We start from the raw sequence: 17785 nt of genomic DNA, 5'->3' as shown, positions 1-17785 counted from the left end.
CATTGTGCTAGTGTAGATGTTGTTTTCTTAAGAAATACTGAATATATTGCACTGAAACAATGCAAAGTTGAGTCAAGTTAAACCGTACCATATATCTAAAAACGTTGCTTGAAAAAAATCCCTATTTGACCACTAATCCATAAGCCTTAAGTAGTAATAATAAAAAAAAGCCTACAATTTGCAAGCGAAGGAATATAAAAACTATGGAAGTGGGTGGGATGGTCATTGGGGCTTCTGTGTATTGAGCAGTGGGTTTGATTTATGCCTAGATGGACTTTTACTTCATATTATCTCCTTCTGTTTCTCCCTTTATTTCTGTTCCATCATTTCTTTCGCCTTTCACCCAAAGTGCTAAATAACATTCCACCATCACTATATGGATAATGTGCTCCTTCTACTGATCAAGATTCTACCCCAGATGAACTTACATTTGAAAGAGCACGGCTGTCATGAATAGTCCTATACTTTTGACAAGAGTTCATATTCTTGGTGGTAGGAGACTGATTGCAGCTGAATTCAATATCTGAAAGCTAAATGGGAGAATCGCTGTCTTTTTTTTTAAGACAAACATGTTCAGCAAAGTTGATTGTGAAGATAAACAAGTTTCTCTCCTCAAAGGTCCAAAAAGTCAGCTCTTCCAATAACCCTCTTAAAAAATTTAAAGCACAGCAATCCCACCCTCCCCCCATCTGCTGAGGCATTTGTCTGCTTCCCTTGTGGTCACCCCGTCCGCACATTCAGCATTCCCAGTCTCCCATTATCCACTCCCCTCATTTCTGACCCCCCCAAACTCACGACTCCACTGCCTCACGTCCTCCCTGCTGCTGCTGCTGCTGCTGCTGCTGCTGCTGCTCCCTTTCTCCCTCTGTGTCAGTCTTTTGTCTTCCTCTCTTCCTCTCTTATTTTTTGTTTCGCTGCCAGTTGTCAACGATCGGAGCAGCAGCAGCAGGAGGAAGAGAGGACTGCTCTGTTGGGTTTACACCTGGCTTTCTAAAGCTCACCACTCTGTGTCGGCGAGCCTTGAAAAAGGGAGCTCTGGACTCTCCTGCATCAAGGCAAGTGGCAGTGTCGTCTGCTGTGGTTGTTGTGATGCGGCTGGCGAGGGGATCGCCTCTCAAATGAACCGGGTTCGACGGCGCCGGCGTTCACGTGCGTGTGTGTGGTGAACTGCGGGGCGAGCGGCGCAGGCGATTGGACGCCTCATATATAGGCTAAGAGGACGGCTTGGAGGGAAGGGGGGGGGTGGGACTGAAGCCGCGAGGATCGAGATGGGGGTGGGGTGGGGGTTTGGGTGTGGGAGGGGGGCAAGGAGGGGGGATGGGCGGCGAGAGAGGAAATAAAAGGAGGCAAAAAAAAAACCTCACACTCAAATCAGTGTTGAATGTAGCTGGCTGACCAAACTAACATAAACGTGTGATCACTTATGACTTGTGGTGGGGTCACACTGAACTGTGCCGTCTGATAAGGGCGTGTTTCTGTCTGTGTCCAGAATGTCAACTCAAGGAGCCTCTCTGGTGCTGGTTTGTTGGTGTTACAGATTGCAGCCACACAAGCAATCACATTGTGATACCTGAACAAAAGAAAGGCTCTCACTCTGAGAATGACTGTGCTTCTCTCGGGCAGCAAAGGAGACAAAGCAAGGAGAGTAAGAGAAGGTGAGCAGACGACTCACAAGCATTGCAAGCGGGAGATGACCACAAGTCACAAATTGTTGCTGTTGGATAATTTCTCCAATCAATTACTTTGCCACACTGTTTTGCAGGGGACATCCCCAAAGTACTGAACTCCTGAAAAGGACATATACATTTTGTGTAAAACTTGCAAAAAGTTCAATAAGTGCAGTCGGTCAACCCAAGCTGTGCTCAAAAGTTAAAATTAAAGATGATATCCTCTGAGCTCTGCAGATATAAGTGCACACTTGTTTCCGTTTGTCAATTTATAATAATGCATTTTCTTTATAGGCGCCTTTCAAAGCACTTGGTCACTTTTATGTCATTATATGTGATGACAATTGACATTTCTGTGCTTCTTTGATAGCCTTTCATACTTTAATTTAACAACACAGCCGTTTTAAAATCACACTAAAGTATATTTGCTTTTCTCCTTATAGCCTGAATTTTAGAAAAGTATTTCTGAATACCATTGACTGCTACAGATTGACTTATTCAGCCTGAAAACTTTTTTTCCGGGGTCCCACCGTGTCCACTTGTCACAGTCTCACAATAACATGTGGAAGCCGCGGAACCTTGTTATATCTCATTTATAGGTGGAGCTTCTTGAGAAGTGTATAAAGCTATGGAGCCAGGGGACAGTTGTTAAAGCACAAGACTGGAAACACAAGGAAACTGCAGTTCTGGCTTTATTAGATATAACTGCATTCACGTTCCACCTTCTGTTCAGTCTTTTAAACTCAGTCGTTTGTGTGCGAAGCTGCTCGCTTAACTTATTTACCATGCACACACTGATTTCGTCTTCATTTTATTGGCATTCCTCCACATCCTTCGCATTTTTAAACCACTATATTGGGCTCTGGCTCACAGCACATGTCAGTTTGATGACAATTGCGGTTCCCAGTAGGCTGCAGGTATCAGACAAATATTGTGAAGGGAACAATAGGAGCTGCATTGACGCTGGCGGGGAAGTTTTTTTTTTTTTTTTTTGGTGCAGCTTACACCATTAGCAAGAGTCAAAGGACTGCTGTCAAACACAAAGTGAATGATGGGAGGAGTCCTCTGGATTCATCGCCCCCCGCCCCAACTGCTCCACCCACACATGCATTGTGTGGGCAGACTCAATGATCGACACGGTTGCATAGGCGTACAGGATGAAGGCTAACGGGGAGTAACTCTGGCGGTATAGGATGGTTGGTTATTTGTGCCTGTGTCTCTGAGCCATTGTTTGTAACATGTTGATGGTAATGTTGATGGTACGTAAAATTGTACTCGAAATCTCTAGAGTGCTCCTGAGAATGGCTGTGGACCCCCACAAAGTGAGCGATTCACCAATGTATTTAAGTAAGGCAAATCCTGGCCACTTCCTCAAACAGAACATTTTATCGACAGTAGATTCAAGCAACTGAAGTTTTAGTATGTATACATTGAATTTTGACAACCTCAGAGCATGAAAAGTCTTGTGATTTCTGCTGCAGTCTTAAACTGGGTCCAGACCCCATGTTGGGAAATCGCTGCTTTCAGGAGTCAGATTATGTGGTAGAAGGAGCTGTATGCACCCTTATGCAAATTATGCAAATTATTCAGACTCAAACAAATATATACTCGCTAAGCCTGGGAGATATTGTTAGGTATTCCAAGAGCTAACAAGGTTTTTCAAAGTGAAATTGGAAATTGTTTTTGTGTTTTGGGTCTCTATTGACATGACAATGTTGCTCGGAGCCACTGAAAATGCAACTTTTTGAAAATGGCTGCCAAGGTAGAAATATTTTAAAATGCCATGACTCTGTCTCTGTGAAACAGAGTAAAACTTGACTTTTTTTGAAACGCTGCTACTTCGCATGCGCACCATGGCTGTAGCAAATAGTTCCTCTGCACATGCATGAGTAAATGGACAATAACAACAATGGTGACATGTTCTTCAGAGTGTCATGACTCCCAGTCCATATTCTCCCGGGACTTGGTGATTTTATATTAGAGTCACCCAGAATGGCAGTCCCACTTTGTTACCTGTCCATACGAATGTCTGTCTACTCGCCATTGTTGATGTTTGTAGCGTGTTGTTCTCTGTGTGCATGTGTGCGTGGGTTCATTATAAAAACAACCGACATCACAAACTCGGGTCCTGGCATGCTAACTACAATGTTTTCAGCGTTTCTGCCATTTCAGTGTAAGTGGACATGTTTTTCAAAATGTTGCAGTGTAAACGCAAACCTTTACTGAGACTAAAATGCAGAAGCAATGTGTTTTCACTTGAAACGTTGTCATGTAAATGGAACCTTGATAGATGCAGTCGTTCAGATTTGGTCCAGTTGTTATGTGTTGTAAACCTCCTCATCATGTGGACTATACGACTGTGTAGCATTGTTTGTCCTGCTGCTTCTTTAAGTGACTCAGTACACCACCTTTTGGTACAAACTTGTACTGCAAGGCTAAACGGGCTGAGACAAGTTGAAAAGCTGCTTTTGAAAGCTTTGGAAAAAAGCAAGACATTGACCATGTTTTTGCATTGCTGTAGTTGCCCGTCCATGTTCCATAATCCCTTTTAAGTTTCTCCAGTTGGGAATTACTCCCCCATCACTTATCGAAATTGATCTTAAAAATAATGCTATCCATCCACACCACATTTAGAAAGTGAAGCAACTGGAGAGTGTAACCAAACATCTTTGAGCTCAACCATTGACCCTTCTACCGCTATGATCTTGGTAGAACTTTTTTCAGCCCCCCGGTTTTGTCCTGACCGCAGAATAAGACAACTGAATGTTAATCACACTAGATTTTCTTAAGCCAGGACGTCAATAGATTTGCACTAATCATTTAGTCTGACTTTGCATAATTGGGTTTGCCTTGGTGATTTATTCAATTTTAAACGTGTATCCATTCTCTGACGTCCCTGCTGCTTTGTCATGTTTCCTTCCACATGTGCCTAGTTGAGTAGTGCCACCTGTAAAAAGAAAAACGGAAAAAATAGGAATTGTATTTCACTGTCCAGCTCACTTCTTTGCCTTTTGACATGTAAATGTCTGCAACCCCCATTAGGTCCATCCCGTCTCGCACAACTGTTGTCCCCATCTTTTATTCCAGAGCTTCGGCGTCCCCTCCCTCGACTCCTGTCCTCTTCACATGTTGGTCAAGGATGACTTGTCAGGAACTTGTTCAACAGCCAGAGCATGTGTATGAGTTTGCAAGTGTGTGTGTAAGCCATCAGTGGCTGGGGAGGGACAAGAAGAAGAAACTTGAGGTGCTGTCGGGATCTTGGGAACAAGGAGGACTCAGGGTAAACGGCCAGGAAGGGGGGGGGGGGGGGGGGGGGGGTTGTTTGGGGGTAGGGAGGGCGTGAGTGAGAGAGAGAAAAAGAGAGAGGGGGGAGGAGGTGGGCGGGTGCATGTGGATGCCTGTGAGACGGGAAACAGCGGGGCTCAGTCAGTGAGAGAGACAGAAGCCTAGCATTGGTGTCTGTGTGGGTATGAGACGGAGCGCATTATAAGCCAATGTGTGGATGCTGCTTAGCTTAGCTCCCATTAGCTTAGCATCACAAAGCCCAAGCTGGACAGAGGACAGACGCACGGGAAGAGGAAGGTGGACAGAGGACTGTGATTTTTTTTTTTACATTTTTTCTGACACTCATCTGCACCTGATTGGATTTTTCTTCCTGCTCCTGTCGACAGTGGTGTTGTTCTGTTGGACTGAGAGGGGGGTGGGAAGGAAGCCCCCCTCTTACAGCCTCCCTTGATTGAGGTATTTTGGTTTTTGTTGTTTGATTTGCAGAAGGGGCTGCCGTGATTTAATGTTTGGGAGGGAGGGTGGCGGGGTGGGGTGGGGGTGGGGGGGGGGGGGGGGGGGGGTTGGGATGGGATGGGATGGGAGAGAGATGGAGAGGCAGGCGGCGGGGATGGCTGTGCATCAGGCGGAAGGCATCAGGAGCAGAGCGAGGGAGACGGAGGCACATCGCTGGCAGTAATGGAGGCTGATGTGTTGTGGTCAAACGGAAGCTGTGTGTGTCTGTGGTCTGTCTGTCTCAGGTATACGCTGGCGTCTGTGCATGTTTGTCCGTTGCCCGGTTTACTGCCTGTGTACGAGTGTGTGTGTGTGTGTGTGTGTGTGTGTGTGTTTGTGTGTGTGTGCAAAGTGTCACCTCTCCTGTGTGCATGCACAGTATGTGTGTGTAGCTCTCCATCCCGGTGATGGCTGTATTAAGGGGCCGTGTGATCTGTTGACATGTGTGATCATGTTGGAAGCCATTACCTTCCAGCAGTTGCCTGTCTGTCTGGGGCTTCCAGGATGCTAAAGGTTAGCTCCTGCCTCTCTCTTTCTAGCTTTTCTTTCGGTCCCCCCCCCCCCCCCCCCCCCCCCCTCTCCTCCTTTCTTTCACCCATTTTTCAGTCCATCTCATGTCTGGATGACCCCCCCCCCTCCCTCCCTCCTCCTCCTTCCTTCCTTTCCTTCCTTCTCATTGCTATCCCTCCATCCCCACTCCCTCCCCGCCCCTCAAAATGGATCGTTTTAAAGCCTTTCTTTTCCATTTCCATGTTGCTGTAGGTAGTAGCTAGCCCATGGTGCTTTTTTTCTGGGTGGAAGAGAAAGACAAAGGCCGGCTGTGAGTGTGTGTGTGGGGGGCATTTTCAGTCAGCTTTCTGGCTGATTTAGCTTCACACTATACTGCTGCTGGCCCTTTCAATTTTTTTGGTTCTTTTTTTTTTTTTTTTTCTTTCTTTTTTTTTTTTTTCTCCTAGTCCAATCTCTCTTCCTTGTCTTCAGACACCCACCTCCCCACATCTCTTGTATTGGAATAATTTAAACGTGAGCGACCGGAGCTTGCCACAGGTCCAGAGAAAGGCCTGTTTTGATCTCATTGTGGTGTGTTTTTGTGGGAGTGTGTCGCCTCTTCTTACCGAGCCTCTTTCAGCCAGCCCGAGCAGTGAAAACAGCCCCCTCCGACTCAAAACACTCCATCTCAAATGAGAAGCGTCCGTGTACCAATCACTGAAAAGCCGCCTTCCACATTTGATGCCCTGTCACTACCACATGAGCAGATTTTCGGGAGAGGTTTGAAGATTCAGTTGGGACCGTAAGGGTGTCACGAGTCTGGGTTATAGACTGTAACACAATCTTTGGGTTCCTTTTCCTCTTAGAAAAAGGCAAAACAAAATTGATAGCCAGAATGTAGGCAGAAATTTTGGGGCTGGAACATGCTGGAATGTGTGGCCTGTGCTTTTGGTTGGATTAACCCTTTACTGGGACAGATGGCTCCATCCCCCTGCCGAGCTGACAAACCCCAGTCAGATCATCACCCCTCCTGCATTTTGGTGTGTGTGTGTGTGTGTGTGTGTGTGTGTGTGTGTGTGTGTGTGTGTGTGTGTGTGTGTGTGTGTGTGTGTGTGTGTGTGTGTGTGTGTGTGTGTGTGTGTGTGTGTGTGTGTGTGTGTGTGTGTGTGTGTGTGTGTGTGTGTGTGTGTGTGTGTGTGTGTGTGTGTGTGTGTTGGTTAAAAAAAAAAAAAGAAAAAAGGCACTGGCAGGCTTGCTCTGGCCAAGATGGTGGATGGATCTGTTTTGGTTTTGGAATATGACGACAGTCTGCTGGCCCTCCCCTCGTGTTTGTGTGCGTGCACGTGCATGCAGTGCCGTGCGTCTTGAAAATCATCCACCAGGACATGCCTCAACTATCTTTCTTGGAGAATGTAGTCTAGCTTGACATGAGAGCGTGTTTATTGTGGAGATTTAGAGAAATGCTTCTGTAATAGCTTCTGCACAACAGTTGGGTGTAAGACTCCTGCCAGATTTTCAAGGCAGGCCAATAATCCACACTGCCTCATTATGATCATCCACCAGCTACACGCAGCACCCTTGTAGCCGGGCAGGTGCTCTATTTGATCACCGTAAAGCAAGAAGTCATCTGTATACCCGTTTTTACCACTAAAAATGACACAGTCATGGTTTGTGTCCTCACGATTAACTTTACTATATTCCATAGATTATTAATCTAGCATAACCTGAATCAATAGCATGATGATGATGATAAAGCTGGAATTGCTGTGTACAATTGGGTGAAGTGGGGGAGAGTCTATCAAATTAATCCTATCCGTGCTGACATACAGTACCCACTGAATATAATACACTCAACACAAATTGTTACCCACCTCACCCTGCTATCAAAGTAGGCATTGCTCTTCTAGACTTGTATAGCCAACCTCTATTACAGGGGGATATTTGAGTTACTTTGAGCTTCCCGTGTTGTCAGTTAAGTATGAACAGGACACTCACACTCTGGTGGGGACCAAAATAGCAGTGACACCGACCCGAAGACGGGGGCTTGTTCTTTGAGGGGCACCGAGTATCCATAATTGATAGAAAACTCTGCAAGTTTGAGTCAAAAAGGCTCTCGTAGTCCGAACTGTGTGTCGCTGCATTTTTCTGGGAGCGCCATTGCACATGATCCAACATGGTGGAGTAAAATGCAGACATGCACTGACAAACCTGGAGGCAAACTAAAACTGTCAACTCGTAACAGTGCTTCGTTTGTTTGGTTTTTTTTGCCTCACAGAGAAATATTTCAGTAGCTCTGTGAAACTGTGCCAGTTAAAAGACAAAAAACTTGTAGAACGCATCCACTTCTTCACTTGACCAAAACACCAGTTGTTGCCATGTAAACATGTTGAGGGACTTAGCAGTGATGGGAATGCGATGGTCCATCAGTTAAGTAGATTGGCAAAAGTAAGGTCCTGTCAACACAGAGACTGGTTTACGTTTATTTGTATACTTTTTTTATTACTTAGAACATTTTCAGAGGAAAAAACTGCTGTTTTTTTGTATTTGTCTCAAACTGGATAAATCTGAAATCAATCTCTTGGCTTCATGCTGTCGTCTTCTCTATTTTATTTTTTATTTTTTTGTTTGTGGCAGTGTTACAGCACCATTACAGGCCTGATATAAATACCACTCCGTTTTTACCATTTCGACTTGTTTTATGCTGAAAGAAATGTTTCTTGTGTCTATAATAAACCTTTTCCGTAAACTGACGTATTTTTATCGGTATCCAACTGTGAACGCAATTTGTACTAAACCACAATAAATCAATTTTACAGTACACCAAATATGCACCCCGGTGCAGGTGTGGATACACCCAAATAATGCGAGTGAAAGAAGTACCGTATTTTCACGACTATAAGGCGCACATAAAAGTCTTAGATTTTCTTCAAAATGTGCGGCGCGCCCTATGGTGCAGTGCGCCCTATGTGTGTGTTGTTGTTGTAAAGCGGACGTAGTAGTGAACACCATGAGAACGTTAAAGGGGGAAGTGTGGGCGTGGATTGTATATAAATGAACGGGTATGTGCGTTATGCAGAACATCGTTGTTTTAACAACCCTGAAAATGGCGAAGAGACACCGGTCAATTAAAGCTAAAAATGAAACCATTGAAACTCTTAGTTTAATATACTATGTTTTCTGTACACTTCTAGTGTACAGGAATGACAGAACGTTCATTTTCCGTAACGTACATTAATGTGGTTCATTCATTGGCGTGCTGTATAGACAAAATCTGGGTTTGCTCTTGATTTAGATGAAAAATATGGCGCATTGTGTTTGTACAAAGCCCTGTATCATGCAGCCTGTGTAGCTGTAGTAGACTGCATATGTGCAAGGAGTTTTGACTTGAAAGTAAAGTGATTAGACTCTCTGAAAGACATACAACCGGCTAATTCAATCTGCCGCTGGGTCTGCCTTTAATGTAAAGCAGTCATCACATTTCATTTCAAAGCGATTCAGTGCACAAGGCAGTTATTATTATTTTTTTTATTTAGTTAATACAGGCCAAGAACAAGGAAAAGATTTCTGTATGTTGCGGTTAGCTATCTTTAAAAAAAATCTTTATTAAAGCCAGCGCTCAAAGCTTTCCGTCTGTACTCCAGTGTCTTGTGTGAGATGTGCACAGGAGATTCTGTAAATGATAGAGCAGCAATGTTACTAAGAGCATTCCTCAGACTTATGCGAGAGGAGAACGCATCATAAGAATCTTGTTGACTTGAGCGTTGCTCAATAAGGAATATCTTTTGATAAAAAGCAGGAAATCATGATTAAAGTTTCTCACTTCAATAAGTAAATAAACACTATAAAAAGTAACATATGGCTTATCTATGATTGTTTTTTGTTCCCACTGTGAAACTAATCTTGCGAGGTAGCAATTGCTAGCTCTGATAGCCAAGGTGCTAGATTCAACCAATAAATAATGTTATAACGGCAAATCATTTTCATTTTAAATGTAATAAGCCAATGATACAGTAATTTTCATGTGATTCATGTTTGCTGAGGTCTTATGATGCCCAGATCTGCTGTAAAGGGAAACTTCAGCCATTAAACCAATAGGAGGGAGGGTTAGATTGTTTCATTGAAGCACAACATTTACATGCATAAGCAGTATGCTTATGCATGTAAATGCATAAGCATACCCCCCTGCCACACGCACACACTTACAGATAAAAAATAAAACGTATGAAAACACACCAGTAAAAACTCTCCTGTACAGACATGTTTTAATGTGTCACAATCTCCTATCTCATCTGCTTGGAGGCTTTCACTGCAGGTCATAAATGTTGAGTTTCTAAGCTCGGCGCTCCTGTAAACCAACCAAGATGTAGGATTCCAGACGAGATGTTTTGGTGAAAGTACGTTTAATTCAGTGTGGACAGGCTGATTTTATTTTACTGACGATGATGATGCCAGATTACAAGTGTTTCTGAGAAATGAAGTGAGTGCATCAATCAGCATCGAATCCACAATAAATGGTCAGGCCGTACAGCGGTGTCAGGGTAAGCACACTTGCTTCATAGATTAGAGGTTCATGGGTTTGCGTTCAGGCTGGGCCTTTCTGTGGGGAATGTGTATGTTGTCAGTGTGCATGCATGTGTGTACTATGGTTTCCTCCCACAGTCAAAAAAACATGGACATAAAGACAATTGGTGGCCCTCGTGCCTTTTATAATTAAGTGTATATGTATATGAGGGGGTCCAGTGTGTATCCTCCCTTCATCCATAGTTACTACTAGTGTTGTCACGATACCACCATGTAGTTCGATACTTTCGATACTTTTCCAAATAAAAAGAGAACACAGAAAATGTCATTAGATACAGCCTGTCTTAAGTAGGACCAATGTCTTTAAATAGTATGTTACTATGCAGTAATCTTTATAACATTAAATGGCTAAAAATAAAATATTTTCATATTATATTCTTTTATATTATTTATTATATTTATAATACTAATATTTATAATGGCTTACATTTTTTTCCAGAGCTATTTTTTCATGGGTATATAAGTTATTACCTGTCGTTCTTTGAACTCCTTATGCAGGTCTGGGTGCTTTTCCTTCAGGTGTTTAGCCAAGTTAGTAGTGTTTCCAGCCTTGGTCAGACATGTTCTCAAACACCGTTTGCACAGTGGTGCTTCGGTGTTTTATGGCGACACCGTGCTCATTTGTTTCATAGCCAAAGTACTTCCATATAGCACTTCCAGCACCAGTTTTTTCTACAAGTTACGGCCTTGTGGCTTTATCAGCTCTCCCCCTCTCTCTCTCGCTCTCTCTCGCTCCATTAGTGATGCACTCTATTTCTTTTTACGGAGTTTCCACGGGTCGTTTGAGTCAGTTACGCATGCGCACTCTCACATGGACGCAAACGCCATGCCATTTACGCATTTGCGCATCCGGTAGTCTTTTCAAAGTACAAGCTCGGCTGGGAGAAGATTGTTTTGAAAATACGTTGTTTTGACTTTTATTATGAAGTTGTGTAGGTCGAGTATGAAGCGCTTAATCAGTTGCGGATCTCGGGTCGGAGCGCGGGAGCGCTCGCGCATTCCGTCTCGGAGAAACCGGAGTGCAAAAGAAAAAGAAACCAGAGTGCAAAAGAAAAGAAACCAGAGTGTAAAAGAAAAGAAACCGAAGTGCAAAAGAAAAGAAACTTGAGCGCTGTTTTCCGCACTTTGGATTGTCCAAAACAAGTCAGAAGGCGGAGCAGCCCGCCGACGCTTCCCCCAAAGAGAGACTGACGACTCTCCTCGGTGCAAATCACAACACAGTGACGCTCCGCAGCGACTTAAAAAAAATTTAAATAAAAAATACCGGTACCAGCCAGGCCCAGTATAGTATTGTTTTAAAGGTGTCAGTACCACAATACCAATACAGTACCGGTATACCGAACAACCCTAGTTACGACTCAGCTGTAGAAAATAGTTTTGAAGATATATGGAATGATGATTGAATATTTCATTTTCTTTTATTTCAGTAGGAGGAAAATAGTCTTAATGTATGTAATCTATGATTGCATAGTGGTAGCCTTTTTGTATTTAAAAAAAAAAAAAGCAACTTGCAACCTTATTAGATCCCATCAAAATGGTTGGAGGTATTGCTGCTCGGGTTTCAGGTCTTGCAGTTGGAAAGTACTCATGATCTTGTTGTGTGGAGTTGAAGTAAATTGAACATACTGCTGCAGGGTCTAGACTTTATTGGCAAGCGTCAATACTTATGCCATTAACCAAATTGTTGGTAATCTTGTTGTGAGTAGGACTTTGAAGGCTTAGACATAATATTCGTCCAATCACAATTCACAAGTCGGTTCTTTTGTTTAAGCATCGTCATGATCTTTCACATCTGGACTTTACAATCGATGCTCATATGAATAGAAACTTCAATGACAAAAAAATCGGTGACATTTTTTGACTGAATTACATGACATCAGTACAAGAGCAGAAACAATTAGTTCATACAAAAACAGTTTCTCTCAGTAAAAACTGAAAGCCTGCACAGATCCGTCTGGCCACCCAAGCAGTCGTCACCACTGCCAAACCCAGACGCAGACAGAGGAAGCACAAATTAGCGGATCAGAGAAGTTTGTGGGATCCACTTTCTTAATATTCTTAGTATGAAAGTGGAGATGAATGGCAGCCTAAAGACTAAAAAGAGAGTCGCTTGCAGTATGTGGTGAAGTGGAACAAACCAAAGGGCTCATTGGGCAAACAAATGAGACAATGGCAGAAAGGAAATAACGAACTGGAGGAGGTATAGGAAGAAAAAAGAGCGATGAAGGGAGAAAGAGCAAGTTCTTTTGTAGGGTCCTCTGGGTCATGTGAGTGAAAGTTTTAATCAACCTATGCAGACACCAGCTTCCCCTCTAATCTGCTGCACATACATATACATTTACAGGCATGGTTCAGTCCGTGTGTTTAATTGGATCCATTGGAAGAAGACAAAAGAATTCCCCCATACATTGTCAGAGTCGGGGCTTGCTTTGTCTGCTCGTCACTGGCAGACCACTTGAAAATTGCACTCTTTCAAATCACTCCTGTCCTGACTGACCCGAATGCCAGCACGCAGGCCGCATAAGAATAGCCCACTCTAATAATAGAACTATTATGATAATGACTCATTGCCAAACACATTTATGATGGCCTACTTTTCACCCGTGGCTCTGATCACTTTGCCATGATGAAAATGTGGGAGACAACTCGCGCTGTTTATGTTGCTGTTGTTTGTTCCCTGTACTCCTGCGTTGGGAATAACCTTAGAAATGAACCCCCCCCCCCCCGCCCGCGAGCTGTGAATGACGGGGTTTTCCACCTCACCGTGCTGTTTCTCTGAACCTTCTGACTTTTGTAGACAGTCTGTATCTGGGTCATAGTGTAGTGTGTGTATCTGTTGGTGGAGTGTGTGGCTAATCTAAGTGTCTTTTTTCAAATACGCACATGGATTTTGATGGACTGTTGTTTTCAGAACAAATGAGTTCGGGGTGCAAATAATCTGCAAAAGTTTTATCATATATACTCTTCTTGTTTCACGACGGATACCCTTCTGTTTGTGCAAGTGTGTTTTCTTGGAACCCTGACGGACCCGTTGGGTGAGTGCAAGGTTTCCTACCCCTTGTTGAATAAGCTTCTCCTGCTTATGTGACGCTCTACCTGTACGGTTGACCTGGTACAGATTTCACAGCAGTCATTTGAATAGCTCCAGGAATTTTCTGAAAGCATACACCCAGTCCCACACACTCTAACACTGGACCATTGCTATTAAAAAACAAGTGCAGACATGGGGAAATAGTGCACACAGTGTTACTAACTAGAACCACAAAGCGTGAGAGCTGGGTTTTTGTGTGCATTAACTCAATTGGTCATCTAGCAGATGTAAGTTATGTCACAAGCAATGACACAACAGCTCATGTGAAAGGCTGTCTTGTGGGATTGATGGAGTATAAATCCGTGAAGCGCAGACAGTTTCACACACATGTCCAAACCTCTGCATCCTGAGGCTGGACTGGAGGGAAATACCACAGACCCCAGTCCATGTATCTCCGTTCTGTTACAAGTTCTGATTGTGATAGGGATCAAATTAATCTCATCTTCAGAGCAATTTAAACTACTTCACCAGCAGTCCAAACAAACTAATACAAAAAGTCTTAAATTAGAAGAAAAGCTGCCGACTCAGACACCGATGAATCCTATGGGAGGGTTTTACTAGTCAGCCAGATACACATTCAACTACTGGGCTTCTTGAATTAATGGTTCTGTAAGGAAGCTTACCTTATAATAGCAAATTGTCTCCAATACATTCATCTAACATTCAATTCAAAAACCAAATTCAAGCCTTTTTTTAACCCTAATTTCAAAAATTACACAGCATAAAAACACCTCCTCTGGGATAGTCACAAACTGCACCCTGGTCTCATTACTTCAATCCAAATCCAAGCATTACAAATGATTTAACACATCTACAGTATACGTGTGTTGTCACTTCTATGAATACTCGTGTTGTAGGAGCCCCGGGGTTACAAATGGGACGCCTCCTAGTTTGTTCAGTAAATACAGTTTTGCAAATATTTTCAACTTCAATACACATCAGAGGAACAATTCATAGAAACCAACCTGCATGGATTACTCTTTTAGTCCGATGTTTTCATCCCAGAAGGACAGTAGCTATGTCTGAAATAACTGTGCTTTCTGGAGTTTTGACGAGCTTAAAGAGTGACCTTCAATTCTTTTTGGACACTTTGACCTGGACACTTGTTTGGATTCAGTAGCGCCAGCATCTAGTTATGTTCTCTTTTCTCCCTCTGGAGCTTTGTGGATGTTTTGGAGGACACAAAAGGAGACAAAATCCCAGCAAAGATATGAAAGCGCCACTGGACTCTGGTTCCCTCGCCCCTTTCAAAAGCAAGAAATCTGTGAGATTCCAGCAAGATGACGACGAACCAACGGAAAGCGCTGAAGTGCGCAGTGAAAAGGGATCTAATGAAGATGTCAAGCAAGATGACTCGTCAGCTCCCAGCGATGACGCCAATGTCGTCCAAGGAGTCAAGCCCAACGTTGTCCTTGTGGAGGGAATCAAATGTAGGTCACTGATAAAATGCAAGGCCAGGCCTGGGGGGGGGGGGGTGCTCAGGGTACTCTGTTGCTCCCAGGGAATGCAAGTGGAAGGAAATAAACAGATTTTTCACACATTGTTATTTTTAGAAGACGGGTTGTGGCTGCGTGCATACTTGTACAGCCTTCTTTTGCATTCTTCATGTGTTTTGATGCCATTGTGATGGGGAGGGGAGAAAACGCTGGCTAATTTTAATCTCATCTGTCGTTTATATGCGGCCGTTGCTAAGCTGAGCTACTTCCTTCTCTCCCTGCTGGCATTTCTGTCCTGGCTTGCCACATGATTTCACATGGTTGAAGTGATGCTGATTTACCTCTCAGTCCTTCAGTGATTGTGGACCTTTTTTTTTTTTTTTTTCCTGGCGCATATCAGAATCGCGTCATTTTTGCCCTTCTTATGATATTATTGTATTCTCAAATCTAATCGTGGGGTCGTCCCCACAAATGTCAGCAACCTTAGTCGGAGTCCATCGCGCCACTGGAAGGGCAGACACTCCCTTAAAATAGTCTGCTATCAATTAAATATAGATGAGCTGCTTGGATTTGTCTGCCAGTGAGTGTTAGTTACGCTCAAAGAGGAAAGAGGTGAAGATTTTCTTTGTATATTAAAGCGGTCCATTTTGTCGTACAGTTTTGAAATCTATTTTCAAGACGTGCACGACTGGTTTGCTCTTTTATCTCTAATTTATTCCCGTAAAGGTAACGTAAGAGGCTCATTGTTTGTTCAACACTTACTCCAGACGTGGCTCACTGAATGCAATGGGAAGAGTGGTGAAGCTCGGGACAGATGCTTACAGGTCTCTGTCACAAAGTTGTCCTGCTATTACTATTCCTGTTAAGTACAATACTGGATTTAATAGTTACAAGCCATAGAGTTTTCTACAGCTGTTCAATAAAGAGGTCCACTTCATCTTGTTCTACTTGAACTGAGACGCAAACCTTGATCGTCACGGTTCACCTGGTTCAGTTGGTGACGGGAAGATGACATAAGGGAGACAAGTTGAGATCGATGCTCGTGTAATTCCAGTGACACTGTAGACAAACTGGGAAGGCCCAAGGTCAAACTGAGGGTTGTGGCCAACTGCTGTCATGTATCGATTGTCGTTTTGAAAGATATTGCGGCGTAACGGGATGCCCCCCGTCGTTGATGAGCCCGAATCTGAGATATGAAAGTGGAAAACCTGAGGTCAGGGGATCACCAAAGTGGTCACTATTGGTCCTGCAAACTGGAACAACATTGGCTAGTTATCAGTACTTCACACATAATGGGAGCTAAACAGCTACAAGCAATATTTACCTTTGCATTGGACCAGTATAGGAACAGAACATAACAAACTCGTTTTATTATCGTGTTTTCAGTGGAACAATTGCATTTTCTTTCCATTTGTAGACATAGAAAGTGGCTTAATGTTGCAGTGCTCATGCTAAAAAGGGCATTCTTGGTTGAAAATCTACCTGAATTAAAAGTTCGATAAGTTAACTTTTCAACTCCTTTAGTTTTTTTGTTTTTCATATGAACCTTTTTATTTTAAGGGTCTAACACGGTGGTAATGCTGGACTGTAGTACTGTCTAAAAACACATTTTCCTATTTTGTATTTGTCCTTTTTGGAGCAACAATTCACCAATGGGCACATCACATGCAAAGTCTTTGACTTCACTCCTGAATAAATGTGAACCCAGCCATATGAAATAGGATGTTGCATTGGTCAGTTTTAAACGAGACACTACTCCAGAGCTGACATAATTTTATCAAACAGTCATGGCACATTGCATTTTGGCTCTAATTGCCTCTTATTGACTGGGGCAAGGGATGTGAAGGGAAAAGAGAGTGGAAGTGGGGAGGTTGGACATATTAGGCAATGATCTCTTTTGACTGTGGGGTTATCGAGTTCATGACAGCCTGGTCATCCAGTTTTTCAGGTTGAGGCGCAAAAACCTCTCATCCTTATTGAGTGTTTAGGCTCAATGGTTGGAGGTTTGCGAGTGAGGGGGTTATCTTTGGTATGAATTTTATCCAAGAATAGGTCCATTGAATGTAAAAATCCACATCTGTAATACTACGTCTGCTAACGTGTATATATATATATATATATATATATATATGATCTTAAAAAACTGCCAGGGAGAGAACGAGGCACTTTACACAACTGTTTGTATTGTTCTCTGCATGCAGGTGTGTGTGTTGTTTTGTTACAAAAACAACCAATAGCGCCAACTCGCGGCCAGGCGTGCATCATATGATTTTGCTGCATTTGCACATTAGTTTCAAAGGCCCTTGTACAGAATACCTACTATATCTCACTTTGGTTTAAATGATCTCAGAAGCACAAAATACGCTGTGTGTATGAGCTTCTCATCCTGGATGTGTACTGTTTGTTGTAAAATAATGTTAAAAGAATGGCAGTGAAATAAAGGGGACTTTAACTCTTCAACAAAAAAGAGAAATGTGAGTGATTGCGTTCAGTGCTGTGGCGTTTGAGGCATTGTTGCACCCATCTTGATGTAGTTACTCGGTACATTTTCTTTGCGCCTCTGTATATATATATATATATATATATATATATATATAAAATACAGATAAGATCATGGTTAGAATGTCAACAGAACTGCCGACAGTCAAGTTTCTGAGCTGGAGTTAACGGCTCGGTTCATCTGTTCCTGATTCCTTAAGCCCTTATGTGTGGGTCATTGTCATGTTGGACCGTGTGGAAGT

The 17785-nt window shown here is 43.1% G+C and overlaps 1 protein-coding gene across 1 annotated transcript in view; it reads left to right on the top strand.

Moving 5' to 3' along the window:
• Positions 1-17785, top strand: part of magi1b (membrane associated guanylate kinase, WW and PDZ domain containing 1b) — a 166948-nt gene that overhangs the window by 81000 nt on the left and 68163 nt on the right.

This window comes from Lipophrys pholis (genome assembly GCF_963383615.2).
Source record: "Lipophrys pholis genome assembly, chromosome: 4".
In the NCBI taxonomy this organism is placed as follows: domain Eukaryota; kingdom Metazoa; phylum Chordata; class Actinopteri; order Blenniiformes; family Blenniidae; genus Lipophrys; species Lipophrys pholis.
Note: the sequence above shows the minus strand (reverse complement) of the source record. Positions and strands in the feature narration are given on the sequence as shown.